Source organism: Corvus hawaiiensis, chromosome 3, assembly GCF_020740725.1.
Source record: "Corvus hawaiiensis isolate bCorHaw1 chromosome 3, bCorHaw1.pri.cur, whole genome shotgun sequence".
Taxonomy (NCBI): Eukaryota; Metazoa; Chordata; class Aves; order Passeriformes; family Corvidae; genus Corvus; species Corvus hawaiiensis.
The window spans coordinates 96,697,837-96,714,491 of record NC_063215.1 but is presented as its reverse complement, the minus strand read 5'-3'; the positions used below and the strand labels follow the sequence as shown (position 1 = coordinate 96,714,491).

The following is a 16,655-nucleotide window of genomic DNA, read 5'->3' as shown; positions in this document are numbered from 1 at the left end:
AATAAAATGTGGACTGACTTTGACTTCCCTCTTCAAAAGGCTGAAGCTGTTGTGAAGGCAGCCTTGCACTGCTTTTTGAACTTAGAAAATAAAGTTTATGGGAAGGCTCTCATTTTTAAAGGTGCATAAAAGTGATGTCCTCTCTTGGGACATCCTTTGACCATTGGGCTGGATTCAAAGCATATCTCTCTGAAGGACAAAAGGTAGGGCCTTAGCCCAGGAGAAGTTGGCAGTGTAGAGAAGCAGGAGGTTACCAGTGGTTGTTTTAACTTGTGTTTGTGAAATTCTTTCTTGTTTTTACAACTGAGAAAATAGTTTGCATTCCTAAGGTTTTTGAGATTAGCTCTTATCATGAAACTCCCTCTTTTGAGAGGAGGCATTCACTACCTTGTAGATAAAATGCCTTTAGGTTTTTATTGGTGATGATAATTAAGCCAGGTTTTTGGACAAGCCTGGGCAAAATCAGGGGACTTTGCCCATCAGAGATTCAACAGATAGAAGCCAGATCCTATTTTTGATGTCTATTGCTGTTGCCATTTTGATTTTGACTTCTTCATGCAGGACTTCTATTTGTTCTTTCAGTGCAAAAGGTATCCTGCTGGTAGTGGAAACCCTGCATTTTCTGGGTATGTGATATGCAGTGCTTATCTTAGGTGCATTGAAAGGGAGACAGTGTGTAAAGGAATTTCTACACAAAACATTGTGCCTGTTGTTTACCAGGACAGAGGGAGAGGAGAGGGGAAAAACAATATATTCAGTGGCTTAATTTGCCCTGTGCTGAGGTGGAGTGAAACTTCTGATACCTTCAGAAGGGAGCAGGCCTTGAAAGTCTTACCTCAAATATAGAAAAAGAGGGATTTCAGAGGAAATCCGACTTCTCCCCTAAGAACTTTGTGAAATGCCTGATGTGAACAGACCTGCCTCAGAAAGAAAAACCCTGATGAGCTTTGGGGGTGGTGGGAATTTATTTCAAAGGTCCTGGAAAACAGGCATCTGAAATGATAATAATTTTTTGTTTCTTTTTCTTGTTTTTCCTAGTTTGGTATATTTTAAGAGCTTCTGAGTGGAATTGATGTCTATTTACATTCTTCATAGTGTTGTGAAGATTCAGCCTGTTTAGGAAGATGCTTTGGTCAGCTTACCAGATCAAGAAACTGGCTGCTAATTGAAGGGGATGACTGGTGCAGTCTGCTGCTGGTAGACAGAAATACTGACAGAGCTTCAGAGCTCTGGCTGTTTCAGAATGGAGGGTGGACAGGGCAAGTTTCTGCTTGTGAATGAAACAACTCACTCAGACGTACTTGAATAAAGGTCCTGTGAGTCCTTCCACCTTTGCCAAGACTGTGCTGTGGGAATCTGTGACAGCAGAGGAAGCTAAATCACAGTTTTGATGTGCTGCTGATCCCCACTTTGTTGAGGTTCTTTTTGAGAGCAAAGAAAGGCAGTGACAGCGTTTTTTTGCAAGTTCTCTTCCATGTATCCATGTTGCCCTTCCTAGCTTGGTGCCCTAAAGTGCATCTTTGTGTTATTGGAAATCTCATTTGTAAAACAAAACTCAAATATTGCAGGAGGGCATTATTGAGGTGGGTTAACATTTAGCATCCAAATGGTAAGTATGTTTGTTGCTGACAATTTCACTTCTGTTTTCTTATTATCTTTCTTTCTGACAAGGGGGAAATAAAAGCTGCTATTTAAAGATGAACGTTATTTTTGCTTTTTGCATATTTTAGGGCTTTTGCTATGCAGTTTGATGTTGCATGCTGCTTAACATTATGTACAGAGAATTGTTTAAATAAATACAATTCTGTGTATGGAGAGATACATTTCAATTCAAAAATAATGTTTTTGAATTCCTTTCGGTATTGTAGAATGTACTGGGAAGTTTACAAATAGGAAAAGACAAAATACATGTCTGGAATTACAGTCTGAGGAAGAGGAGAAGAAACGGTTTGGTGCAAGAGGCAAACGGTGTGTTGGGGAGTGCTGGCATGTATTATAAGGATTTTGGTTTCTTTGGTCATGGCCTGCCCTCTAAAGCTGGTTCACCTCTAGAAAGTTTTTCTGGTTTCTGCATTTGATTGGTGATTGCCATGGGCATTTGAATATGCAAAATCAGAAATGCAGATTTATGGTTCAGTAATTGAGACAGTTGTTCTGGAAGAAAATTACTGATACCACCTCAGGACCTGCCTGACTTTGTGAAGCGATGAGCATTTCTCTGGAGCTGGAATGAAAAGAAGCACCTGTAAGAAGAATGCAGTAGCTTGGGGTATGAGATCATCTCTGCTTGCTCTGTGTTAGCTTTGCTCTGGCTGCTCTTGTTCCTTGCTGCTGGTGTAGTAACCTAAAACTGTTGGTCACAGAATGGCTCTAAGTTCTTGTAGTGTACATTTGCATATAAATTTTCACTGCTGAAAGGGTAAATTATTACTGTGGATAGGTCGAGCTTTCAAAACCTTGTGTAATGATGGCCTGGTTGTCTCTTTTGATGTACAAATGGGTTTATCCGGAGAGACTGATGTAGTCTTACAGTTTTTCCTTGAACCTGACTGAGGTATGAAGACTGCCACCCATGCACTAATTAATCTGTCAAAACATCTGACAAGGGGCGGGTGCACATTGGAGACAATTAGTCATTTTGTCTATTAGTCAATATTGTCAGCTTTGGTTGATGTTATATAAGGTTTCTTACCTACTTTTTTATTTTCAGCTTGCATTACAGTAGAAGTTTGTTAACACATGGCTTAACTTTCATGTTAGCTTTGTGTTGTCAGTGTCCTTGACAAGTACCACTAGTTCTCTGCATGCAGCTGTGAAATTCTGCATTTCCTACCCCCCATACATTCAGCAATACACTGAAATGGTCATGACTGGCTGGACTATGAGCTGGTGATAATACAGTAAGTCCTCTGCATGTAAATCTGTTCAATAAAAGGGGCATTCAGCTAACTTCAGGTAACATTGTCCACTGTTAAATGCCACTTAATTTTGCTTTCTCTGCTCTCTTTAATAGTGTGGATTTATAAAGTAATTTATTTTTTTACTTGGGATGGAATCAGAGCAAGTGCATTTGTCAGTCTCTTCATGTTGTATGTTGCAATCAAAGAGAGCAGCAGAGGATAAGACAATGACAGGGAAGGATATCCTCCATTTTTCCAATATTTTCTTATGATGAAGAAAACAGGTTTGTGCATGTTTATCTCAAGAAGGCTTTCTGCCACAACCTGAGCGCCCTGTGGCCGTGGTTTTGAAAGCAGAACATGTTAGTTTTGTTGAGTGCCTTTTGCAAAGGTTAAGATATGTGAATGAAAATAAAATAACATTTAAAACTTCCATGTTAAAAAAGACCCTTTGGTAATACTGTTAATAAAATAATTTTATAAGTTCAACTTAGAATCTGGATTGTTTATTAGGAAAACTTCCCAATAATGAGCTCTATGATTTATAGTGTTAATTTCTTAGGAATAGCTCTGTTGTGGGAACTGTGTTAAAATAAGACTCAACAGTCCACTGAAACATTCACTGAAGAGTCAAAGTCTGTCAGAAAAATGGAGAAGGTTCTGGCTTTGTAATCAAGGAGATCACTTACTTTGTAGTGGTTTGAAAAAATAAAATATTTTTTAATTTAAGAGCCGGTGATATTAGCTCCAGTAATTGTTATTTTTTGCAGTTCTTTTAAGGATAAAGATGAATTGGGTTACTGATCTTGGGAAAAAAATCAAGCTTTCTTTGGCTGTTTTGTGGCCTTTTTTTTTTTTTTTTTGCTTAAGCATTTGAACCCATTTTTAGGCAAAGGATCTGGTAAAATGGTAGTATAAAACCCATCCAGAAATCTTTCAGTAAGTACTTTTGGCAGTGCAGTGTTTTGGAGCCTTTGTGAAGAAACTGACCTCTTTTGCAGTATTTCATATCTTCATACCTGGACTTTGATACACACTTCGTTTGCTTTATCCTGGGACTTTTGATGGGCTATGCATTCATTTGCCCGTGTGTATTCCTGCCCCACCTGGGGCTCTCTTTAGGTGTCATACCCAGGAATGTTTCATGTTGGCCACGCTGAGTGCTTTGTACACCACGTTCCATTGGACATCATTCAACCTGCTCTCTGCAACACGCTCTAAGCAAGGTCCTAAATGCCTCTCATGGAGAACCAGTGTGGATAGGAACTGTTTGGGTGATGACTTAAATGTAGATTTCCTTCACTGTTATCTCAGTGAAGTTATTTTACTCGTATGTGTGGTGATTTTTGTGTAGAGCAGTCAAACCTAAAAGAATTTAATCAGGGTAACAGATTGATAGGTCTGAGTATCAAGTGCTAACTGCACAGGAAAGGACTCTGCACCAAACAGTGCAGAATCTGTTCTGGGTGATGTTGTCAGTGATGGGTGTTTTATTAAGTCTTTATGCGGTGACTCCTTTACGCGTTAGGAAAAGAGATTGAGGAGAGCTTGAAATGTTTGTGGGGTTTTTGTAGTTTCGTTTTGTTTTAAAACATAATATATATCTCATCCCCATAATGATGAAGAAATATAGGAAAGATAAATGAAGTTTATAAAATAACAAAGGTATATGGCTTTTAAGAATAGTTCTGTCAACAGATGAAGATCATTGATCTGTACTCTCCCAGATGTGATGTTCTTTATTATAGGCTGTGTACAGTTGTGTTGCCAGCTGCCTGTCACCACAACTATTGTGGCATTGTGCATTGGATAAGTGATGTCTAGACATGACCATGAGCTTTACCTCTGCAGTTTATATCTCTCAGAAGTTAGAAATTTCAGATAATGAAAAGTTCACTTTGTTTTTAGGACACTTTGAAATACTGGAATCAATTACGTTATTTCATTGTAATATTTATCTGTATATGCCTTTAAAGATTATGTGTCAAATCTTTCATATTTTCAGTGATTTCTATACTTCCATATCTTCTTGACTTAAAGAATATGGCAATGAATGGTGGCTCTGAAGATCTGGTGGAATTATGAGCAAAAGACGTTATCGAGTGTGTGGAAGCAGTTTGTGTACTAAGTTTGTTCAAACAGATGCCTTAGCTCATGAACAATGAGAACTCTGCAAGGACAAACTGCAAGGTCAGAGGAAATTAAAAACAAAAGAATGCCTGATTGCCATGTCTGCTGAGACTGAGCACTGATTACACTATCTTTGTCCTGCCAGGATCATGATGATGACAACTGTCTTATGTCCTTTGACCAGAATCATAGAATATCCTGATTTGGAAGGGACCCACAAGGATCATGGAGTGCAGCTCTTGTCCCTGCACAGGATGAGCCCCAAAATTGCACCATGCGTCTGAGAATGTTGTCCAAACACAAATTCTGTCAGTCTCAGTGGATTACAAGGCAGAGGTAACTGAGACTTTTTTGGGTTCAATTCAGCCCTCTTTTGGTGGAGGAGTGGTGTGGTTAGACAAAAGGGGCTCGAGAGTCTTGTGCAGAAGAGGCAGTGCAATACACATGGACTCCAAGATACAGAAGTTAAGTGTTGCAGTTGGGTGCATCCTGGCATTGTAAGACACCTCGCATCATTACGTTACGTGCCAGGAGAGCGGAAAATTACAACTCAGTTATTCAAGACTGTAGTAAATCTAGTTACTACCTCGTACCTCTGACACGTCTGTCAGTGTGGTATCGTAATTATTTACCTTGGCACAGTAAGCTCCAGGCAGGAAGTCCACTTGGTGAGCACTGCATCCCCAAGCCTCCGGCGTGTACCAGCACAACTGGCAGCCCAGGGTGTTTGTGTGAGCAGAGGTTTGTGGGATCAGGACATCAGTCTGCAACAGGAAATTGCACTTCCAAAGGTGAGTGTGTGAAAGCGGTCAGTAACTCTTGACAGCTTGTACCAAAGTAAGTTCTGTTGGACGATTGTTACTTGCCAAGTCAGTGCTGTGATTTTATTTTAAAACAAAAGGCTGTAGCGGTAAGTCTGGCGTGCTTACCCCAAGCTCCTTTAGCACACTTTTTAGCTTCATCTGGGAATAAGTAAACACCTAAAATAATCTCTGGTTTTGTCATCTCTTTGGTAGCATGCTTGCTTCCTGTATTATGAAAGTTATCCTTAGATTAGCTGTGTTTAAGCTTCCTGTCTCACCAGGGTATTTTCCATTATTTTTACGATCTCTTTCAGGAGGTACCAGTATCATGTTTCTGTAATAAAGGTTTCACTTAAATTATGTGTTGGGGTTGTTTTTTCCTGTTGTGTTTTTAAATTTTTTCTCTGTCCACTTTCCTTACTTTGTCTGAAATAGCTTTTCAACTCTTATACTTACCCAGTTGGTTTTTTTTATTTTTTTTTTAATTTAGTGGGAGATGCTATTGTAATAACATGCAGGCCAAGAAAGCATAATGCTACTTCTGTCTGCAATTGGTGTGCTTATATAAGTGGTAGAAAAAACTCAACAACCTGTTTACTGTATCACTACTTACTCTCGCTCTTGTGGGGAAAGTGCTGTTGTTTAATAGCTGAGCCTGCAGTTGTGAGCTCTGGCTGAGAAAATAAGTAACTGAGATGCACAGTGTCACGTTTGGCTCATCTAGGGTAGAAATTGAATAAGTAAGTCTGGAAATACATAACCTTTTGTATATTCTCTTGCCATTTAGCATGAAAGCTGTGGCCACTGAAAATAATGGACTTCCTGGATTTCACATGTGCTCATTTACTTATCAAAGCAAAAGGCAAACCTAGACCTGAGGTTTTAAAGCAAAGGTAGAGCTGAATTTTAGAACAGTGAGGTAGAACTCCTCCAGGTATGTCCTACCTTAGTTAGACCATGGGCAAACATTTTGCTATTGCTGTGTACCCTGCTCAACCATCTGCATGTCCCTTATGGTTAAGTCTCATTTCCCACTAATGGATGTCGTTTGCTTGCTAGGGTGTGTGTTTGCCTATAGTGTTGGGTGAGATTGCATTTCTTAGTGTCAGGGAAGACTGAATGTGAAGGTCTTTAGGTTTGTCTTTAGGTTTCACCCCTTTGATTAAACTTTTTTTGGCTTCTCAAATGCAGCTGCTGTCTTACCAATTGATGTGGATTTAATATCAAGTCTTGTGTTATTGCTGTAGAATATATACTAGATCCTTTTGTGTTTTTTACCTTCAATTGTATTACTGATTTTGGGAGTTACCAGTATAGTATTTAGATTTTTTGTCATATTTTATTTGTGGAGATGCTAACTGCTTTCTTGATTCATTGCAAGCTAATTGATACCTAAAATGTTCCATGGCAGTTTCTGTGTTCATTGATTCATTTATTGTATCATCTAGGCTGTTGCTAAATATGCACCTGGAGTGCATTTCGGAGATCTTTCCTCAGTTTGGCACCAGCATTCACATTAATCCACTAAGTCGAGTCTCTGTGTTCCTAAGCTTAGCAGCAGTGCTGTGGTATTAAATCTTGGTCTTACTTCATAATGATGCTTCTCCTTTGTAGTTACTATCTGTCATTTAATTTATTTGCTTCTAAAAGCTATGTATTATTTTAGTAAATGACATGTTTATATTTTGAGTTTCTAGCCTATGGCCGCAGTAATGAGTAGCCCTTTCCTTTCCCTGGAAAGATAGTTTCAGGCTCATCCTAATTGATTGCTTTCACTCACTTGCTGATGTTGTGCTCTTCATTTGAGCGTCATTGTCTTGATGGTAATTAAACAAAAGCCCAATTAAGTCTCCTGCTATACTGGGAAAGAGCTTGCCAGAATTTGACAGTAGAACAAAGGACATTTCGCTGACCAGTTTCTTCAGAGGGAGATGTCTCAGTGGAGGTCTGTAAAGCAGCACATGTGATTTTAGACACTTTCCAGCTATAATTTTTTAATTATTTTAAATCTGTGACTGAGCCTTCTGCTCTGTTCCAAAGATGTGGCTCAGAACACTACTTGTGTTGGAGAGCTAATTTCCATCCACTGACAACCTGAAAGCCCTCTTGAAACATCATATTTCCAAAGGAGGCAAAGTGAGAGTAAGTAACCTCTTAGCTTCTTGGAGTATTTCAACACAGTGCTTATGATAAAAAGACAGGATTAAAATTTTTATTTGTTTATCCAAACTATAAGCCTGTAAATCCCACTTAACTGAAGCCATTGTAGTTATTACTCTTAATATTTTTGTTTCAGAAGCTGTAAATTGGAAGAGTCTCTTTAGAACTGGAAAGAGAAGAATTAATTAGAACAATGTTTTTTCCAAACTGAGCCGTGCATGGCTGCTGGCATTCATTCTGCTGAGTAAAGTGGCTTGAGAAAGGGGAGGGAACGCACAAGGTGAAGAGAAAAGTGACCCAGAAGAGCCTGCTTTGACAGGACTCTTTAAGATAGTCACAGGACCACTGCCTTACTGCATGAAAACTTGCAAAATGTATTAAAAGAGAATTTCTATTGAGTGCCCAACTCTTTCTCTCTCTCTTTTACTGTTAACTTTTTTATTTGAATGCCACAGCTCTGTATCACTGTATATCAAGACCAAGACAATAATTGTCAACAGTACGTGTGTACATTATTATGTTTGATTTCCACTGAGCCATAAACACTCTTTGTCCTTTGCCTTTTACTAGCTGTTGGCTTGGCTATTCCTTGTGGACAGGAAAGCTGTGTTTAATGCTTTGTAAAGTGGCCATCAGTTCCTTGCTTTTATCTCTATTCAGCATAAATTATTTTCACCAAGGCCGCAGAACTGTTCTGGCCAAGATTTGCAGGTGCCCCTTGTGGAGAGCTATTTCACGATAAAGGCTTAATCTTGCTGTGTCTTTCCTCCCCTTCTCTCTTATTTCTTCTCTCCTTGAAGAATACTAATCCTGAATGATAGGAGCCCATGGCTGGTCTCGTCCCTCCTCCATGGCTCACTTCTGTTGGTTTTTTTTTTCATTTTCAGAATTAACCCTCAACTGGATAGTCTGAAGCATATTCTTTTACCCTTAAGCTTGAAAACTTTGTGTGTGCTGCCATTGCAATATTTCTAAGGGGAAATTCAGCCCCTAATTATCAAATTAGATGCACATTCTGGTTCTTTGGCATGACTTTACTTCTGCCCATCTGTTAGGTTGGCACTCTGCCCTCTCAGAAAGTAGCTGACCAGTTTCAGCTGAGCAGAGGAGCCAACCAAAGATGGGTTAAGAGAGGCAGCCCGCAGAACACTTTATGTTCAATTCCTCTTGCCAAAAGCTCTTCCTGTTTGCAAACAATGTCAGCTTAAGCCCATATGCTCCATTACATGGGATGACATCTGTGGAGACAGATGCAGGGATGGCAATACAAATGACATTTGATAAGGAAGGGCATATGTTATGAAACCAGACACCACTATGAGTTTAAGACCCTGTCTGTACTGCACGTGCATACAGAAATATAGATTGCTTCTGTATTTCACTGTGTGAGTGCATTCATCAGCCCAGGGTTGGGCTTGTGAAGTGCATCACTGTTCAAGATTTGTGCTAGATGTACCTGCAGTTTTGTGACTTCGCTGTTGCACGTTATTACCTGAGGTCAAGATTTTGCTTCAGTACTCTTTGAACGGTGATGTGCAGTAAGGGTCCAGTAGCTTGCACTGTGTAAAGAAACGGGATAATGCCAGTGTAAGAGGAGCCTGTTGTAGCAGAGGGTTCTGCTGTGAAGTGTCTTTCTGAAGGATTTAAGCATTACCTTACAAAAAACCCATTTTGGCATTTAGAGATAAATTATTTGTGTGTGAATTTTCCATGTCAGCGTAGAAGAGATGTAAAAACCTCTTCCTTTGCCGCAGTCTCTTTGCTACTTTGCTAGATTTTGCTTTTTCACCAGAGGTCAGCTTTGTATCTAAAGCTACTCCTCCTCAAGCCCCTCTGCTTTTAGCACACTTTTTGTATTCTTCAAATTGCTGAGGCTGATGGAAAAAGTAACAAGTTTTCATTAAATAGACTTCCCATATAATCCATTTTAACAATTTGAAGAAAAGATTTACATTGAGGAAACACATTCTATTGGTTTAGAGCACAAGAAAAAGTAAAAAGGTGCAGTATTTGAAATATATGCCTTATCAGCCATATTGAAAGCTGTATTTTTAGTATTGGGCTGAATGGAAAACACACTTTTCAAAGAAGATGAATGGGTACTGGCGAAGGGAGCTTTTCTGTTAAAAATAAAAATAACTCACACATGGCTGTGTTTTTCATATCCTTTTAATGAAGTTAATATTTGTTTTACAAACCTGAGAATGTTTTTTGGTGTTTTGTCTGGCTTTTAATTGAAAAACATATATCCAAGTGACATAATGTATTTGTTTATTCAGATAATGCAGGACTGTAATGAATAGTTGTAGGTGACTTCTAATTTTTCGTTCATTGAGATTTATTTTTGGAGCATTTCCTGGAATGGTGACACTCTTTCCTTGGTAGCTTAAGGGCAATGTTATATTTGCTAGCTAAAAGACCTCCTAAAATGAATATAGCTGTTGACGACTTGGGCTGAATGTGGTTTGTTGAATTTGCAGTGTCATGGTGGGGAAACCCATCTGGAGGAAGAGGATTTCCTTAATCATGGTGATACAGTCACTTTCTCTGCACAGCTTTTTTTCTGCACTTCCAGAAGGATAATTTCAATTCTAGATTGGATTAGACAAAGGAATTCTCCAAAGCACTGAAGAGTGTTGGTTTCTCTGGTTGGGCTTATCGAGACACTTTAAGTTCCTCATTTTCTTATGCCTCTTGGTTGTTTTATCTGTAATAAAGGGTAAATAGTAATGATGATGATAATATCTGGTTTTTATTCTCCCAGTCCCCTCAATCCTGTGAAGTATTTTTTTCTGTATACTCTAAGGTATTGCTCAAGTTACACTCATTAACTCTTTCCTAGAAGTGTCACTACCCAAATGGCGAAAATAAATGCTTCCCTTTTTATTTCTAAATTAGTAGCTACAAAATGTGTTTTCTGAGAACTGTACATACTAGATGAAGATTCAGTGCAAGTAAAAAGCATTAAATTGTAGAGACTGAGATGTGTACTGGCATTTCTTTTCTCACAGTATTAAACTTCTAAAAATGCAGCTTTTTTGTAAAATGAGAATTTTTCTATTAAATTGCCTGGATTTTGCAGAAATATGGTGCTTCTGGTGCATTCAGTGTCAGTGCTTTTTATACAGTTTCCAGAAAAATTGGTGTTACTTTGCAAGAGGTCAAGGATACCCTTATAATTTCCTTGTAAATGTTTTTGGTATGAAAAGCCTGGCTTAAGTCTGCAGTGCTTTGTTATCAATGAACCTCTTCACATGTTCATCCACATGTACTTTTTCCTATTGAAGGATCAAAAAACTGGTTTATTTATTTGGTTATGTGATGAATTGCATTAACTTATTGCCTATGCAAAACAGCCAGTGGAAATGGCCTCAGGCTGGACCAGGGGAGATTCAGGTTGAACATGAGGAAAAATTTCTGTACTGAAAGAGGGGGTAAGCATTGGGATGGGCAGGCCAGGGAAGTGGTGGAGTCACCATCCCTGGAAGTGGAAAATGTCTTGACATGGCACTTCCTTAGTTGACATGGTAGTATTCAGTCAAAGATTCTATTTGATTATCTTGGGGGTCTTTTCCAACCTTAATGATTCTGTGGTTCTAAGAGATCTGCTGGGCACGAGGCACTGTGCAAGCTGCTTTAGTAATCAGAATCTTTTCTTCAAATGGGAATTGTTCATTTTGCCTCCTTGTGTTGCTGACAAGTGTTTTCAGTGTGTTGATATTTTCCACGCAAGCTATGACGTTCTGCTAGCTGTGGAATCGAGCTCTCTGGTCCAAGCCAACCCTACAGGCGGTTTGTTGCAGTTTTAGGATCAGCACTCAGAGAGTTCTGAGGAAGTCTGTCACCTGGTGCTACCAGCCCAGCAGCTGCATGAGACTGCAAAGCTCTAGTCTGACACATGGGAGAAATAGTTTTGATTTACAAAAACTCTCCTGTCAGTGCTTATCACAGAATTTAGATGTTGTGAGCTTCCTTAGATAGACCATCTCCAGTAGTGATGGGTTGCTTTGAAAATCCCCGTTTGCTTGCCCCTCTGGAGCAATAGTGGCAGCTATCTTGAAAGGAGGAGTTGGACAATTCTGAGATACCATCTGGACCAACTTGGGGATCAAAACAATTCTCTTTTAGAGAAGCACTGAAAAGAATTCCAAAACTTGAAGGCTGCCACATCTTGCTAGCCAGATACTTTATGAGTGCTGAGTACATTGATGCCTGCCAGTAAGGGAAAAACAATGAGGTGTTTCACTTGGTACTGTTTAGAAATGTGCTGAATTAAAGTGCCAGGTCTACTTCAAATAGGTAGCACCACTGAATATATATTTCTTTAAAAAAATAGAATAATGATAGTGCCTGCATTGTAGCGGTTGCAGAATTGAGAAGCTGAACAATATCAGCAAAAAGCAATTTTCAGAGAATCTTGGAAATTCCATTCCCTCGATTACTTCCTTTACAGAGACAATTTGCAGCTTATCTCATGGTTGTTACAAGATTCAGAGTGGTTATGGCATTGCATATCTCTCCTAACGATATTAATCCTAACCATGTTAACTAATGATATTAATCCTCTGATGTTTTCCACTACTGTGATCATTTGTGCACAGTACTTTGGAGGCAGGGGAGAAAAAAATGTCAGTGGCTAGATGTTACTTGGGGAACATGCAAGTTAAACACCTGACATCTGGTGAGTCACCCTCCAAGTATGTGCGATTGAACGATGGTTAACTGATTGCCGCAGTTAATTAAGACCAAATGTGTCTGAAATGTGAAACACTTTATTTTTGAAGCTAGTAAGAAGTGCACTGTAACCACCCATAGTTTACAGACCTTACTACGATATAACTGTCTGCAACCCACTGCCCAGTTGTCCTCAGAAGCAGGTTTGTGCGTTGTTTGTTGTTGCCAAGCAAGTATTTCTAACATTTTTAATGCACTTTGTAAACCTTGTTGTTAATTGTTTTCCAAGGCTCGAGGGGAATTGCTACACCTGGTTGTTTTCTGGTTGATTCTTTTCTAATGAAGTGACCTGCCCATTTAGAAGTTTCTGGGCTATCTTGACATAAAACTGTGTCTGGGCTCTGATCATAAAAGCAAAATGCAAATATTGAACCAAAATTGTTTTACAGTCCACATGACAAAATTCACCATGACAAAGAAAGGTTCAGTCTTCTGGTGCAGGTAGAAATCATGGTGAAATACATTCTGTAAAATACAGGTGCTGGAAGCACACAGGGTAGGGACTGAAGAAACTTTGACCATCTGATGCAATAGCTAAAGGCACAGGTTGTTGTTCATCACAAAGATTCATTTAGCTCTATTGCGTTCTTAGGGAGAACAGAATATCATCTAGTAAGCCTCAAGCAACATTGTAAATAATGAATCATTTCAAAACGTGATTATGGTTGTAACACTGCAGGATGCAGGTTGGGCCTGAGCACTGACAAACAGGCTTGTTGGGGAGGCAGAGTGCCACCTCGCCTCCTGCAGCTGTGTGGTCACTGGCCATTAGTTGTACAAGTAGCTGGTTATTCAAGTGCTTAAATATAGACTGAGGATCTTAATAGTAAATAGCTACTTGAACAATTGGTGTTCCTAGTACAATACTTAAGCCAAGATCTGCTGTTGCAAAAGTTGTCTGAGCAAACAGTAATGATACTGTGGATAAAAAAAAAAAAATCAGTGAAAATAAAAATAGTGAAATTTTGTGTTGGACTGACTGGCAGCAACTCATTGCTGGAATGTAAAACAGTAGTCCAAAATTAGTTAAATGTTTATAGATGGATTATTGAAATGATGAAGCTGTTTGGAATGTGGGGTTTTGAAACTACTAATCCAGGGCAGTGCTTATGTTTTGATAGTTTTGTAGATGCTTTTGTATCTTTGGAAGGAGTTATGACCATTGTTTCTGGTACTGTACATACTTTGTGCACAAGCTTTTAGTAAATTACCATTGTTAGACTTGCATCTTGTTAAACAAACATAGATTGAAACAGATTCTGTCCTGTAAAAACAACCACTCACAAGCCAACTTCTTTGTGCATGTGGGTTATGTATCATTTCCCCTCAGGAATTAACAACATACCTTGAACTTCACTTTTTAATTTGATTGAAAGAGAGAGCTTTGCACACAGAAGAATAAAATCTCTTGGAGTCTAATCTCTTAATCTCCATAAGATGCTTGAGTGTTTAGCCTTGATAATATATGAAACAAATCTGGTGGTCCATAACATTTCTGATGTGCGTTCCCTTTTTTTTTGCAGCAAAAGAAAAGAAATCAAAGCAGACATAAAACAATGTATGTCAGATGGGTTAGTGTTGGTGAGAGTTAGCCCTCAAGCATAAAGAAATTCCATACCCCTAACTCTGCCTTCTAATATGCTAGTGGAAAGTCATTTTGGTGGCCTAATAATTTCTTTGCCAGTGTTAGTTTTCTTGCCAGTGGGATCACCATGCACTCCGTGGACTTCTGTATTAGGCTTTTTGGTTCTAGAGAAGATATTATCAAGGAGTCATGTCAAGGAATGGAACTTTTTGGCTTACAGCCTTGGAGGCAGATCTGTGGAAAAATATGTAGAACCTTCCTGATGCTTGGGATCAGGAGCTGGTTGAGATTCAAAATTCCGTGACTGAGATGAGAAGGTTCACATAGCGGGCCCAGCTCTAACACAGCTTTTCCAACCAAGGAAACAGCTTTACAGAATTAATGTATGCAAGGAAGAGGAAGTTTTTTCAATCTGTTTTCTTATATAAATATTTTTTTCAAGGGGAGATAGTTCTTGGGGTCCTGCACTATCCAAAATGGAACTTATTTCCCTCCCACCTTCCTCCAGAGTAGCAGGAGAGAACTGAGCCCTGGTTTTGGCACATACTCACAGGTGAGGTGATCTCCAAACATGTTGTAACTATTCTGCTATAATTAGTCCTAATGCAAGGAGGTTCATCTTCTGGTTTTTAAGTCTCTAGGGCTGGAAGAATGGTTTTTTGTTGTTGTTGTTGATGATTGGGGGTTTTTTAGTAGGTGCAGTGGTTTCATCTTTCCAGTGTATCTCATACAACTAGCATGTTGTGGTTGTCTAAATGTAGGCAAAATACACGTGTTTTAGATGTGCGTTTAGCTCTTAAAGTAGATATCTGCCCTTTGTATTAAATCACTTGGCCCTTCAGTTTTTCCCGCCTTTGGGATCTTACACTAGGATTTAAAAAAAAAAAATTTGCTTCAGAGGAGGATTGCCTGTCTGAAAAGTCTGCTCCAGAAATGCTTGCAGGACCTAATTGGAGTAAGAAACAAAGAAAATACTGGCACTACACGATGTGTGGATTAGATTGGCAGGAATCTGGACCATAGTTAACTTCACTCATGTGTACTGAAAACACACCAAACCCTACACCCACATTGTTGGTCTTAGTCTTTAAAGTTTTTTTGGTGAAGCTCTTCCTTTTATGAGTGGGAAAACAAGTCAAACCCACAGCAGACACAGTTATGCTGGCAAAAAGCTCAGTGTAGTCTTTGCCAGTTGAATGAAATCCTCTGACGTATGTATTTTATTCCATTCGAGGAAGAGCCTTGGCTACCTCTTCCCTGCCCCCTCATCCTCTTTTTTTCCAGCCCAGCAGAAGCTGCTTCTCCACTAGTGGGAATAACAGAGAAAACGTTGCCTGGTGCAGTCTCTTTGAAGTGCTGGGAAGCCATTAGAAGAAGCTGCTATCATCTTGGATCTTGATTTGTTTCAGTAGGTAAAGAGAAAAATGCTATCAGAGGAGATAGAGAGATCACTCAAAGGCAGAAATTGCATGAGAAGGGTCCTGTCAGGAGTGCCAAAGCCTCTGATGAGATTGCTTGGGACTTGTCAGCTTTAGTGCACCATCTTCACTTCCTCAGTGACATGGTTTTGCCTGGAGGCAGCAGTAAACCGTCAATATCCTGGTGTGACAGGAGATCTAGGTCTCCCAAGGCTGTCACTGACTGATGCAAGTTGTTACCAAGTGGAAGCTACAGTTTTGGAGTGATTTTTTAAATTGTTTGTTTGTTTTCTTTTTCTCAGAAGGAAAAGTTGCATGGTTTTTTTGCACACCACCAGCTGCTCATGGAAGATAAGAAATTGCAGCAGCCAAAGCTTTAGATTTATTGCTGTGGCCAATTTCCTGTTATTTTTAATAGGATACGGCCCCTCCAATTCTAAACTCGTGAGCTGTATCAAAGGGACTGTATCGTGTTTCAAACCACTCTGTCAGGTCCTGAACACATGAACAGGGTTCTGGCTTCCTGTGCAACGTTATGTCTAGTTGAGGTAGTTTCTGTCTGTGTGTGCATCCATGGACAAGTTTCAACTCCCCGTTATAGGGATTTTTAGGAACCTTTGTCTGGTTTGTTTTCAAGTCACATTGTTTGAAAAGAAGAATTTATGTCGAGGTTTGCTCAGCACAGGGAGTGGGAAGCAAGGACTACCTGGTTGTCAGGGCACCTCTGGCTCAGCATGGGTCACTGCTTGGGTCGGAAATTAGGGAATTCCTGGCTGGCTGCTCTGAGATTGATTCAGCCTCTTCGTAGTGCCTGAGTGGCTGGAGTAGGGGGAGGAAATCTGGCGGGTAAACTTTTAGCAGATAAAATTTGGGTTAAAAAGCAAGGTTTTAAAAAGGGAAATGTGTTGTGTATCACTGTTTTCTC

The 16,655-nt window shown here is 39.5% G+C and overlaps 1 protein-coding gene across 2 annotated transcripts in view; it reads left to right on the top strand.

The window, feature by feature from the left end:
- The window catches only part of PTPN14 (protein tyrosine phosphatase non-receptor type 14), a 111,901-nt gene that overhangs the window by 5,294 nt on the left and 89,952 nt on the right, over nucleotides 1-16,655 (top strand). Inside the window, exons 1-2 of one of the 2 annotated variants that reach the window (XM_048299756.1) lie at nucleotides 4,994-5,090; nucleotides 5,176-5,366. The exons of the other annotated variant lie outside the window; for it this stretch is intronic. The gene's annotated coding sequence lies outside the window, so the exon portion shown is untranslated. Of the gene's footprint in view, nucleotides 1-4,993; nucleotides 5,091-5,175; nucleotides 5,367-16,655 lie in introns of those variants that run through there. 2 annotated transcript variants of the gene reach the window in all.